Genomic DNA, 15,147 nt, shown 5'->3' on the forward strand with positions numbered 1-15,147 from the left:
TAACGACTACACTGTTACTTTTGCCGCTGCATTTAAAAACCACAAAGGAAGAAGAAGAAGAAGAGGCGAGTATAGGTCAGGTCACGTTTGTGGACACGTACTTTGCATGAGAGGACCGTTTGTTGAGATTCCTTTCATCAGTTACTTCAGGTCACAGCTGAGGTTGGCATGTTCCACTGCTTGCATTGTTTACTTGAACATCTGGATGACACACCGACACATGCTCAGCAATTCTCTTCTCTTCTCTTCTCTTCTCTTCACTGATGACTGCATTTTTTCATGTCTCTTCACCCAGAAAGCAATAATAATTATGATTGCTTTGCTCCAGCTGTTCCTGTAAACGGAGAGAGCAATTCAGCGGCGCCTCTGTGTGGTTAAGAGCGTCCATATGTTTTATGTGATCGACCCACATTGACGAGGACCGAGTGCTACTGTATACTGTTACGACCATCGCCCGGCCGTATATGTGATTTACTTACTTAGCGTCTGCGACTGTTGGTGTTTGCGAGGCTCATGTTCTTATGTATTACGAATAATCTTGATATACACAGCACTTAATTCAAGTACGCAGAGTTTCGCTCGTGTGTGTATGTGTGTGTACTTAAAGGGACACTGTGTAGTATTTATGGGTTTATATAAACCAAAATCCACTTTTTTATACATATTATGTGCTCCTGAATTGTCTAGTCGCTGTATAATCGTCTTTGTTTCATTTTCGTAGTGTTTCAAAAAGTCATGTAAAATAACACGGTCGTGGACCGCGGTTGCATAGCCACTGTTAGCAGCGAGACGCCATGTTTCTACCGGAGCCTGTAAGGACAAACGCGAGAGAACAAATCAATCGTCTCTTTACTTGTAGCAGAAGTCCCGCCTCCTCTCTCTCCGCTTCGTCTGCTACGGCCGCAGTAGCTCGCCCTCTCCCTCGCCTCACGAACCTCATCTGCTGACACGGAGAAAGACGACGAGGACGACATTTGACCGGCTGAGGATACCGTAGCGCTCAGGGAAGGGAGGGGGTGAGCAGAGCAGCAGGTCTTTGTTGTAAATGTCATCCTCTCCTCTAGATGGCACTCTAAACTACTTATTTCCCCTTTAAGTACACGGAAAGATTTATTATATTAACTTTCCCTGTAGTGAAGTTAGCTTGCAGCAATGCGAACATCACATTAGCATTGCTGCAAGCTAACTTCAGTACATGGAATAGTTAACAAGAGGTAATTAGCACATCAGCAACCTCAGCATTGCTACACACACTTTAGTTTAGGCTTTCAATAGAGGCCATTGCTGTGGAGTTTAGTACTTTAGAGTCTTCTTGGAGACTAAAACCTGGTCCTAATGAGGCAGAACCTCATCTCTGAGGAAATGGTCACGTTTACGGCTAGGATTTAGCTTTGGAATTAGTTGGTTGTGTGTGTGTGTTTTGTTTGTTTGCGATGTTGCCAAGTTGAATCGGGTCCATCAATTTTCCGAACAAGGAAACTGTTTCCCTTTGGGTTTTATTTACTCCAGATGATGGAGTTCTTCAAAACAGCTGTATTATTCTTTAAGCTACAAAACCTAAAATGTTGTAGCGGTTGAATTTTATTTTATTTTTTTTGATAGTGGAAAATGCTAACCTGATATTGCCGTCTTCTTCATTCTGAACTCGGAGCCGAAGAAAGTCGGCTGTTAAAAAGTCACAGTGAGCTGGTATAGGAATGTGTGGACACATACACTCGCCGCTCCGTCATGAGTGGGGGCCCACCTAGTGACGGGAATAGTGTCGATCGGAAAGTATGTTGCCTTCCGTGAAAAGCTCTCGCCACATCCTCTGCATGTTTTTCCTCACGCGTGGAATACTCTCACAATACCTTCAGCACTCATTTATGTTTAAGACAACACACACACACACACACACACACAGATACACAGAGTTTAGTTTACGTGCATGTGAGCGGGCATTTCAATTAACTCGAGTTTGTACTGTGTGTGTGTACTCTAAACTGCTGTCACTGATTTATGTTTATGCATCGGTTTGCAGGTGTGCTGTCTCGGGCATCATGTTTTATTGAGCAGTAAACAAGCCTCTAACAGATTGGATGTGGAAAAATAAGTGACTTTTTATATATATATATATATATACATATATATATATATATATGCATATAAATATGTATATATATATATATACATATAGCACATAAAAGGAAGCAGAAGTGATTAATTGGTGTGTATAAGCCCACATTTGGGTACAGTCAGAAAGATTGAAAATACAAGATGCAAAATTTCACTTGCATGTCTTGGGATTTATCACCATATCCACATTTAAAATGTTAACTTGTATTTATTTCCCTAAATTACAGCTAAATTAATTAATAAGTTAATCTGATGATTTCATGAGGTTTTCTAAACATTTCATTGTGCTGCATATTTCTATATAATTTTACGTTTTGTGTGTGTGTGTGTGTGTGTGTGCGTGCGTGCGTGCGTGCGTGCGTGTGTGTGTGTGTGTGTGTGTGTGTGTGTGTGTGTGTGTGTGTGTGTGTCCCTGTCTGTCAGCTGTCTGTCGTGAGCCTGATGACCTTTGACCTTTGAAAGGTCAGGATTTCAGTTCAACAGGTTTGGTTTGGTCAAATAAATGCTTGAAAATAAATAGTTTTTTTTGTTTTGTTTTAAATCAACAGCAGTTTATCTTAAAGATTATTTTATACACACACACACATATATATATATATATATATAAGTATATATATGCATATACATACATATCATTATTTAATTAGTACTCATTTAAAAAAAAAGGTCATCACAGTTTGCATACATGCGTGCTAATGCGTTTGCATTTATTTTATTTGGCCCAAATAGATATATTTGGGGTTAGGGTTAGGGTTTCTACATGTATACATTGATTGATATAGGCAAAAGAAACAGAAAAAACTCTATTAAGTATACATTGTGTGATAAACCGTTTACGGAAGAGGATTAGCGGCAAACTATTTGGAAAAACAGCCTGACTTCTGTTTCCAAAAAAGAAAAAATCACCTATGGCCCCATCTCTCTCTTTTATGTGAAATGTATATTAGTGGCTGTTTTTAACATCATACACAACTTATTCAGATTGACAACGATCTCACAATATTGTTGAAATCTCACTGTCCTGTTGGAGGCTTTAACCGTGTCTTCTGCTTTTGGGTTTTTGCGCCACACGCTCCTCTTAAACAAAAAGCCTGTTTGCATAATATGTGGCCGGGGTCTGACATGCACAACCATGTTAGCGCACGCATGTGTGTTTCTGACCTGATTGCGGTATGAATAAACATGTCAGGAATACACATTTGTCATTTGAGAGTTCATGTGTGTTTGTTTACCGCTCTGTTTACCCCTCTGGTCGCGCTGATCGTGTTACCACAGTCAAAATGAGAGCAAACATTCTCTCCAAGGCTCTCAGCCGGCCGAGCGTTTTAGATAATTGACAATCACACAGATGAGGACGTAGATTGTTTGTGCAAAGAAAACCAAAACCAACGTCAGTAAAAAAAAAGATGCATTGAATTAAAGCGGAACTAGACCGGAAGTTCCTATTATCGCTGTTTTTTTTGGTGTGTATCTGCGTCATTACCTTGTTTATGAAGCCCTGACGGTTCGAAACAAACAGTTCAGCCATTGCTGAGAACGTTGTGTTTTATTGTAATCTCAGGGCTCAACGAGATCACTGAAAATCCCGTAATAGTTACGTAAGCAGCAGTTCTCCTGAACAACCGATCGTCCTGCTCCGGGCGGTAGTCCGGGCACATCCGGTTACGTACATTGAACCGCAGAAGAAGAATAACGTCCGTTGTGGAGGTGTTTCACGAGCAACAGTGTCTTCTGACTCTGGGTCTGACTCCGGTTTAAAGTCATAAAAGGGACTGCGGCGGGGAGTCGTGACAAAGCTATTTTTAAACACTGTTAAAACAATGTTTTGATAATGAGAAGCAGTGCATCCGCCGTTCCAGAGGGGGGCGCTGCGCTTCTGAGAACGGATGTGCTGGATAGTACTGGCCACTCACAAGACTCTGTCTTCTGGGGATGAAAGTTCACTCTGAAATCTTGCAGCAGAAAAACACTGTCAGAAAAGAGGATTTCTATCGGCTAGTTCACAGCAACTAGGAGGTTTTTGACCATAAAAACAAGTTAATATATGTAAGTAGACCTCCATAACTAACTTATATGTGCAACAGGACCACTCGATGTGACCTTTAAGTGCGAGCACGTGGCTAGCACTGTTGCCTACTTTCCAAATACATGCCAACGTTAATTGGACACTTGACACTGAGCATAGATGTATGAATGGTTTTTTATCTCTTTGTGTTGTCTGTGCAATGGACTGCCGACCTGTCCGGGGTTTACCCCGCTTTTTCCCCGACGTCAGGTGGTATTGTTTCCAGCCCAATCACATCTTAGAACGCGCTCAATCCAATAAAAACCTAGCGCAAACCACAAAGTTGCCAGACACCCATGTAAACCCGTAAAATCATTGCACATGCAATAGGAAAAACACATCCAGAGCTTCATATCTGTATCACACATATAATAAATATGTTTTTGCAAATTGCAACCAACAAGAGTGCAGTAAATCAATCATAGGCTACACAAATTACAAAATGAACCTCTGGCATCCTACTGCCCGTCCCAGATAAGTAATAATGCCAGCTGCACATAAAAATTTGCACTTTTAAGCCGTTTAGGTCTAATACATTTCATTATGGTCACAAATGACCTGTATGAGGACTACAAAAACTTTTTTTTTTTTCCTGCCTAACGTAAAAAAAAGTAGCCCAATCTGGCAACACTGTCTACAGCTCCCAGCAACCCTCATAAATAGATAGTGATCAATGAATTAATAACATTGTCATAAGAATGAAGTATCTTTCAAGGCTAGCATTACACTGCAAAAGATGAAAAACAAAATCAAGTCAAAAAGGGATAAAAAATTATCCCATAAAAAGATAATCACTATAAAGCATTATAACATCATTAACTCAAGTCAAGCTATGAAGTTTATGAAGAAACAATGCAATTATGTTTTACTCCAGTCAGTGTGATTTTGCATATTTGGACACAAAAGAGCAAACAATGCAGGACAGATGTGCTGAGCTTGTGAAGTGGCTGCTGTGAGGAAAAGACACAGCGGCTGCACATTACCTGAGCTGAGTGATTCTGACACGCAGAAAACTCCAGTCCACTCTCGAGCTCTCTAAAATAAAATCCCTCTGGTTCAACAGGTTAAAGCCACACATCGCTTTGACTCAACACGAAAAAAAAGAGAACATGATGATACAAGATTGTGGTCTCAGAAATGTGGAAACTATAACGTCCTATTTAATGTCAGTTCCTTTCCCAATGTTTTGCCGTCCTTAAGGCCCAAACAGCCTGAGAGAGCGGTGCGTTTGCCTGTGAAGCCACTAGAGGAGGTCAAGGTCCTGCTGGTAGTCCTGTAACACCTCCCTCTCTTATTTAGCATCGTTGTTTTTCATCCGCGCTCACATCAGCACCAAATCAAACGCACATGTGAGTTCATGAAAACCAGCGCTCGCTTTCTCAGTTGCATAACGTTAGAAGAGCCTGTGTACGATTTTTTAAAAACACAAATAAGAGCCTGTGACACTAAAGTAACTAATGGAGAACGATCATGGGCTGAATCACACTGAAAACACGTTTGCAAGCAATTTTATGACTCTAATTGTTTTATTGCTAAGAAAGAGCCTGACCCCCATAAACTGTGCACTTTGATGACATAAGTTATGTGACTGATGTGTTTTGAGTACATAGAACAGATTCCAGGAATTAAATGAAATCCAGTCCAGTGCACAATGCAAACACGATGTTCATAAAATGGCGCACCTTCTCTCATTAGAACGACAGAATTCCATTTAAATGAGCTACGTCGTGATGTTTTGATGGCTATTTATTACCATTTGTGGATATGAGAGGAATTTCTTCTCACATTTTTCTCTTGCTGTTGGATTGGACACTCAATGTAGAGTGTCCAATTGACCTAATCCCCATATTGCATGTTTTTGGACTGTGGAAAGAACCCAGAGAACCTGGAAAAACACCATATGCACGGGGAGGACATGCAAACGCCATGCAGAACAAGGACCTTTCTGTACAGCAAGGTCACAAATCCAGGTTTTCTTGCAGCAAAGGCAAAAGTGCTAACCACTACACCAACCGTGTGGCCGTCACCAATTAATCAACACTAGTTTTCTGTAATTGCTGATTCTGCACGTGACCACTTTGGAACAAGGAAACTGCAGATGAAATATGGGATTAATATAACAATCCACTGATTTTATAGCAACAGTTAAAGACAGAAACACACAAGATTAAAAACACAAGAGCGTAAACAGGACCATAACCAAAATTAAACTATTCCTTCCTTAGGACATTACATCAACAAACATTTTCATCAAAATCTGTCCTTTACAATTTGAGTTATGCTGCTCAAGTTCTTTTTATTGAAATTAAATATGTAGTGTGTAGCTTTTAAAATGTATCATATTGTTTTATGTTCCAACACAGGAAGTGATTAATTTTTACCTCAAGATAAAAGATGAAAAATCTTCTGCTCAAAGAACAAAGTTGTTCATGACCTGTTGAAAATATTTGAAAAACTTTTATGGAATAATTTTAATGAATTTTTGAAATTCCGGAAATGATCCATTTGCCCTGATGCACTTTGACAGTGAGCTGACTTTCTTCACAAAAACAAAAAGTATCTCGGAATGACTTGAAATTTACCACCATAATAGTCGTTATCGTCCTGAACAAGGATCCGTTGAAAATATTTGAAAAACTTTTATGGAATAATTTTAATGAATTTTTGAAATTCATGAAATTAGCCATTTGCCCTGATGCACTTCGACAGTGAGCTGACTTTCTTCACAAAAACAAAAAGTATCTCGGAATTACTTGAAATTTACCATCATAATAGTCGGCATCAGCCTGAACAAGGATCCGTTGAAAATATTTGAAAAACTTTTAAGGAATATTTTTAATGAATTTTTTTAAAAGTCAGGAAATGATCCATTTGCCTTGATGCACTTTGACAGTGAGCTGACTTTCTTCGATAAAACAAAAAGTATCTCGGAATGACTTGAAATTTACCATCATAATAGTCGGCATCAGCCTGAACAAGGATCCGTTGAAAATATATCCAAAACTTTTGAGTAATATTTTTAATGAATTTTTGAAAATTAGGAAATTAGCCATTTGCCCTGCTGCACTTTGACAGTGAGCTGACTTTCTTCACAAAAACAAAAAGTATCTCAGAATGATTTGAAATCTATAGTCATAATAGCTGGCATTTCCCTGAACAAGGATCCATTGAAAATATTTCCAAAACTTTTAAGGAATATTTTTAATGAATTTTTGAAATTCAGGAAATTATCTATTTGCCCTGATGCACTTTGACAGTGAGCTGACTTTCTTCACAAAAACAAAAAGTATCTCGGAATGACTTGAAATTTACCATCATAATAGTCGGCATTAGCCTGAACAAGGATCCGTTGAAAATATTTGAAAAACTTTTAAGGAATATTTTTAATGAATTTTTTTAAAATTCAGGAAAGGATCCATTTGCCCTGATGCACTTTGACAGTGAGCTGACTTTCTTCACTAAAACAAAAAGTGTCTCGGAATGACTTGAAATTTACCATCATAATAGTCGGCATTAGCCTGAACAAGGATCCGTTGAAAATATTTGAAAAACTTTTAAGGAATATTTTTAATGAATTTTTTTAAAATTCAGGAAATGATCCATTTGCCCTGATGCACTTTGACAGTGAGCTGACTTTCTTCACAAAAACAAAAAGTATCTCGGAATGACTTGAAATCTAAAGTCATAATAGTCGGCATCAGCCTGAACAAGGATCCATTGAAAATATTTGAAAAACTTTTAAGGAATATTTTTAATGAATTTTTTTAAAATTCAGGAAATGATCCATTTGCCTTGATGCACTTTGACAGTGAGCTGACTTTCTTCACTAAAACAAAAAGTATCTCGGAATGACTTGAAATTTACCATCATAATAGTCGGCATCAGCCTGAACAAGGATCCGTTGAAAATATTTGAAAAACTTTTAAGGAATATTTTTAATGAATTTTTTAAAAATTCAGGAAATGATCCATTTGCCTTGATGCACTTTGACAGTGAGCTGACTTTCTTCACAAAAACAAAAAGTATCTCAGAATTACTTGAAATTTACCACCATAATAGTCGGCATTAGCCTGAACAAGGATCCGTTGAAAATATTTGAAAAACTTTTAAGAAATATTTTTAATGAATTTTTTTAAAATTCAGGAAATGATCCATTTGCCCTGATGCACTTTGACAGTGAGCTGACTTTCTTCACAAAAACAAAAAGTATCTCGGAATGACTTGAAATCTAAAGTCATAATAGTCGGCATCAGCCTGAACAAGGATCCATTGAAAATATTTCCAAAACTTTTAAGGAATATTTTTAATGAATTTTTTAAAAATTCAGGAAATGATCCATTTGCCCTGATGCACTTTGACAGTGAGCTGACTTTCTTCACTAAAACAAAAAGTATCTCGGAATGACTTGAAATTTACCATCATAATAGTTGTTATCGTCCTGAACAAGGATCCGTTGAAAATATTTGAAAAACTTTTATGGAATAATTTTAATGAATTTTTGAAATTCATGAAATAAGCCATTTGCCCTGATGCACTTTGACAGTGAGCTGACTTTCTTCACAAAAACAAAAAGTATCTCGGAATGACTTGAAATTTACCATCATAATAGTCGGCATCAGCCTGAACAAGGATCCGTTGAAAATATTTGAAAAACTTTTAAGGAATATTTTTAATGAATTTTTAAAAAATTCAGGAAATGATCCATTTGCCCTGATGCACTTTGACAGTGAGCTGACTTTCTTCACAAAAACAAAAAGTATCTCGGAATGACTTGAAATCTAAAGTCATAATAGTCGGCATCAGCCTGAACAAGGATCCATTGAAAATATTTCCAAAACTTTTAAGGAATATTTTTAATGAATTTTTTTAAAATTCAGGAAATGACCCATTTGCCCTGATGCACTTTGACAGTGAGCTGACTTTCTTCACTAAAACAAAAAGTATCTCGGAATGACTTGAAATTTACCATCATAATAGTCGGCATTAGCCTGAACAAGGATCCGTTGAAAATATTTGAAAAACTTTTAAGGAATATTTTTAATGAATTTTTTTAAAATTCAGGAAATGATCCATTTGCCCTGATGCACTTTGACAGTGAGCTGACTTTCTTCACAAAAACAAAAAGTATCTCGGAATGACTTGAAATCTAAAGTCATAATAGTCGGCATCAGCCTGAACAAGGATCCATTGAAAATATTTCCAAAACTTTTAAGGAATATTTTTAATGAATTTTTTTAAAATTCAGGAAATGACCCATTTGCCCTGATGCACTTTGACAGTGAGCTGACTTTCTTCACTAAAACAAAAAGTATCTCGGAATGACTTGAAATTTACCATCATAATAGTCGGCATCAGCCTGAACAAGGATCCGTTGAAAATATTTGAAAAACTTTTAAGAAATATTTTTAATGAATTTTTTTAAAATTCAGGAAATGATCCATTTGCCCTGATGCACTTTGACAGTGAGCTGACTTTCTTCACAAAAACAAAAAGTATCTCGGAATGACTTGAAATCTAAAGTCATAATAGTCGGCATCAGCCTGAACAAGGATCCGTTGAAAATATTTGAAAAACTTTTAAGGAATATTTTTAATGAATTTTTTAAAAATTCAGGAAATGATCCATTTGCCTTGATGCACTTTGACAGTGAGCTGACTTTCTTCACAAAAACAAAAAGTATCTCAGAATTACTTGAAATTTACCACCATAATAGTAGTTATCGTCCTGAACAAGGATCCGTTTAAAATATTTGAAAAACTTTTAAGGAATATTTTTAATGAATTTTTTTAAAATTCAGGAAATGATCCATTTGCCCTGATGCACTTTGACAGTGAGCTGACTTTCTTCACAAAAACAAAAAGTATCTCGGAATGACTTGAAATATAAAGTCATAATAGTCGGCATCAGCCTGAACAAGGATCCATTGAAAATATTTCCAAAACTTTTAAGGAATATTTTTAATGAATTTTTTTAAAATTCAGGAAATGATCCATTTGCCCTGATGCACTTTGACAGTGAGCTGACTTTCTTCACTAAAACAAAAAGTATCTCGGAATGACTTGAAATTTACCATCATAATAGTTGTTATCGTCCTGAACAAGGATCCGTTGAAAATATTTGAAAAACTTTTATGGAATAATTTTAATGAATTTTTGAAATTCATGAAATAAGCCATTTGCCCTGATGCACTTTGACAGTGAGCTGACTTTCTTCACTAAAACAAAAAGTATCTCGGAATGACTTGAAATTTACCATCATAATAGTCGGCATCAGCCTGAACAAGGATCCGTTGAAAATATTTCCAAAACTTTTAAGGAATATTTTTAATGAATTTTTTTAAAATTTAGGAAATGATCCATTTGCCCTGATGCACTTTGACAGTGAGCTGACTTTCTTCACAAAAACAAAAAGTATCTCGGACTGACTTGAAATTTACCATCATAATAGTCGGCATCAGCCTGAACAAGGATCCGTTGAAAATATTTGAAAAACTTCTAAGGAATATTTTTAATGAATTTTTTTAAAATTCAGGAAATGATCAATTTGCCTTGATGCACTTTGACAGTGAGCTGACTTTCTTCACAAAAACAAAAAGTATCTCAGAATGATTTGAAATCTATAGTCATAATAGCTGGCATCGCCCTGAACAAGGATACATTGAAAATATTTCCAAAACTTTTTAGGAATATTTTTAATTAATTTTTGAAATTCAGGAAATTATCTATTTGCCCTGATGCACTTTGACAGTGAGCTGACTTTCTTCACAAAAACAAAAAGTATCTCGGAATGACTTGAAATTTACCATCATAATAGTCGACATCGCCCTGAACAAGGATCCGTTAAAAATATTTGCAAAACTTTTGAGGAATAATTTGAATGAATTTTTGAAATTCAGGAAATGATCCATTAGCCCTGATGCACTTTGACAGTGAGCTGACTTTCTTCTCCAAAACAAAAAGTATCTCGGAATGACTTGAAATTTACCATCATAATAGTCGGCATCAGCCTGAACAAGGATCCGTTGAAAATATTTGAAAAACTTTTAAGGAATATTTTTAATGAATTTTTTTAAAATTCAGGAAATGATCCATTTGCCTTGATGCACTTTGACAGTGAGCTGACTTTCTTCACTAAAACAAAAAGTATCTCGGAATGACTTGAAATTTACCATCATAATAGTCGGCATCAGCCTGAACAAGGATCCGTTGAAAATATTTCAAAAACTTTTGAGTAATATTTTTAATGAATTTTTGAAAATTAGGAAATTAGCCATTTGCCCTGCTGCACTTTGACAGTGAGCTGACTTTCTTCACAAAAACAAAAAGTATCTCAGAATGATTTGAAATCTATAGTCATAATAACTGGCATCGCCCTGAACAAGGATACATTGAAAATATTTCCAAAACTTTTAAGGAATATTTTTAATGAATTTTTGAAATTCAGGAAATTATCTATTTGCCCTGATGCACTTTGACAGTGAGCTGACTTTCTTCACAAAAACAAAAAGTATCTCGGAATGACTTGAAATTTACCATCATAATAGTCGGCATCAGCCTGAACAAGGATCCGTTGAAAATATTTTAAAAACTTTTAAGGAATATTTTTAATGAATTTTTGAAATTCAGGAAATGATCCATTTGCCCTGATGCACTTTGACAGTGAGCTGACTTTCTTCACAAAAACAAAAAGTATCTCGGTATGACTTGAAATTTACCATCATAATAGTCGTTATTGCCCTGAACAAGGATCCGTTGAAAATATTTGAAAAACTTTTAAGGAATATTTTTAATGAATTTTTTGAAATTCAGGAAATGATCCATTTGCCCTGCTGCACTTTGACAGTGAGCTGACTTTCTTCACAAAAACAAAAAGTATCTCAGAATGATTTGAAATCTGTAGTCATAATAGCTGGCATCGCCCTGAACAAGGATCCATTGAAAATATTTCCAAAACTTTTAAGGAATATTTTTAATGAATTTTTGAAATTCAGGAAATTATCTATTTGCCCTGATGCACTTTGACAGTGAGCTGACTTTCTTCACAAAAACAAAAAGTATCTCGGAATGACTTGAAATTTACCATCATAATAGTCGGCATCAGCCTGAACAAGGATCCGTTGAAAATATTTGAAAAACTTTTAAGAAATATTTTTAATGAATTTTTTTAAAATTCAGGAAATGATCCATTTGCCCTGATGCACTTTGACAGTGAGCTGACTTTCTTCACAAAAACAAAAAGTATCTCGGAATGACTTGAAATCTAAAGTCATAATAGTCGGCATCAGCCTGAACAAGGATCCATTGAAAATATTTCCAAAACTTTTAAGGAATATTTTTAATGAATTTTTTTAAAATTCAGGAAATGACCCATTTGCCCTGATGCACTTTGACAGTGAGCTGACTTTCTTCACTAAAACAAAAAGTATCTCGGAATGACTTGAAATTTACCATCATAATAGTCGGCATCAGCCTGAACAAGGATCCGTTGAAAATATTTGAAAAACTTTTAAGGAATATTTTTAATGAATTTTTTAAAAATTCAGGAAATGATCCATTTGCCTTGATGCACTTTGACAGTGAGCTGACTTTCTTCACAAAAACAAAAAGTATCTCAGAATTACTTGAAATTTACCACCATAATAGTCGTTATCGTCCTGAACAAGGATCCGTTGAAAATATTTGAAAAACTTCTGAGGAATATTTTTAATGAATTTTTGAAATTCATGAAATTAGCCACTTGCCTTGATGCACTTTGACAGTGAGCTGACTTTCTTCACAAAAACAAAAAGTATCTCGGAATGACTTGAAATCTAAAGTCATAATAGTCGGCATCAGCCTGAACAAGGATCCATTGAAAATATTTCCAAAACTTTTAAGGAATATTTTTAATGAATTTTTTTAAAATTCAGGAAATGACCCATTTGCCCTGATGCACTTTGACAGTGAGCTGACTTTCTTCACTAAAACAAAAAGTATCTCGGAATGACTTGAAATTTACCATCATAATAGTCGGCATCAGCCTGAACAAGGATCCGTTGAAAATATTTGAAAAACTTTTAAGGAATATTTTTAATGAATTTTTTAAAAATTCAGGAAATGATCCATTTGCCTTGATGCACTTTGACAGTGAGCTGACTTTCTTCACAAAAACAAAAAGTATCTCAGAATTACTTGAAATTTACCACCATAATAGTCGTTATCGTCCTGAACAAGGATCCGTTGAAAATATTTGAAAAACTTTTGAGGAATATTTTTAATGAATTTTTGAAATTCATGAAATTAGCCACTTGCCTTGATGCACTTTGACAGTGAGCTGACTTTCTTCACAAAAACAAAAAGTATCTCGGAATGACTTGAAATTTACCATCATAATAGTCGGCATCAGCCTGAACAAGGATCCGTTGAAAATATTTGAAAAACTTTTAAGTAATATTTTTAATGAATTTTTGAAATTCAGGAAATGATCCATTTGCCCTGATGCACTTTGACAGTGAGCTGACTTTCTTCACAAAAACAAAAAGTATCTCGGTATGACTTGAAATTTACCATCATAATAGTCGTTATTGCCCTGAACAAGGATCCGTTGAAAATATTTGAAAAACTTTTAAGGAATATTTTTAATGAATTTTTTGAAATTCAGGAAATGAGCTTTTTGCCCTGCTGCACTTTGACAGTGAGCTGACTTTCTTCACAAAAACAAAAAGTATCTCAGAATGATTTGAAATCTGTAGTCATAATAGCTGGCATCGCCCTGAACAAGGATCCATTGAAAATATTTCCAAAACTTTTAAGGAATATTTTTAATGAATTTTTGAAATTCAGGAAATTATCTATTTGCCCTGATGCACTTTGACAGTGAGCTGACTTTCTTCACAAAAACAAAAAGTATCTCGGTATGACTTGAAATTTACCATCATAATAGTCGTTATTGCCCTGAACAAGGATCCGTTGAAAATATTTCCAAAACTTTTAAGGAATATTTTTAATGAATTTTTTGAAATTCAGGAAATGATCCATTTGCCCTGATGCACTTTGACAGTGAGCTGACTTTCTTCACAAAAACAAAAAGTATCTCGGTATGACTTGAAATTTACCATCATAATAGCTGGCATCGCCCTGAACAAGGATCCATTGAAAATATTTCCAAAACTTTTAAGGAATATTTTTAATGAATTTTTGAAATTCAGGAAATTATCTATTTGCCCTGATGCACTTTGACAGTGAGCTGACTTTCTTCACAAAAACAAAAAGTATCTCGGAATGACTTGAAATTTACCATCATAATAGTCGGCATCAGCCTGAACAAGGATCCGTTGAAAATATTTGAAAAACTTTTAAGAAATATTTTTAATGAATTTTTTTAAAATTCAGGAAATGATCCATTTGCCCTGATGCACTTTGACAGTGAGCTGACTTTCTTCACAAAAACAAAAAGTATCTCGGAATGACTTGAAATCTAAAGTCATAATAGTCGGCATCAGCCTGAACAAGGATCCATTGAAAATATTTCCAAAACTTTTAAGGAATATTTTTAATGAATTTTTTTAAAATTCAGGAAATGACCCATTTGCCCTGATGCACTTTGACAGTGAGCTGACTTTCTTCACTAAAACAAAAAGTATCTCGGAATGACTTGAAATTTACCATCATAATAGTCGGCATCAGCCTGAACAAGGATCCGTTGAAAATATTTGAAAAACTTTTAAGGAATATTTTTAATGAATTTTTTAAAAATTCAGGAAATGATCCATTTGCCTTGATGCACTTTGACAGTGAGCTGACTTTCTTCACAAAAACAAAAAGTATCTCAGAATTACTTGAAATTTACCACCATAATAGTCGTTATCGTCCTGAACAAGGATCCGTTGAAAATATTTGAAAAACTTTTGAGGAATATTTTTAATGAATTTTTGAAATTCATGAAATTAGCCACTTGCCTTGATGCACTTTGACAGTGAGCTGACTTTC

Source organism: Microchirus variegatus (genome assembly GCF_963457635.1).
Source record: "Microchirus variegatus genome assembly, chromosome: 3".
Lineage (NCBI taxonomy): Eukaryota > Metazoa > Chordata > Actinopteri > Pleuronectiformes > Soleidae > Microchirus > Microchirus variegatus.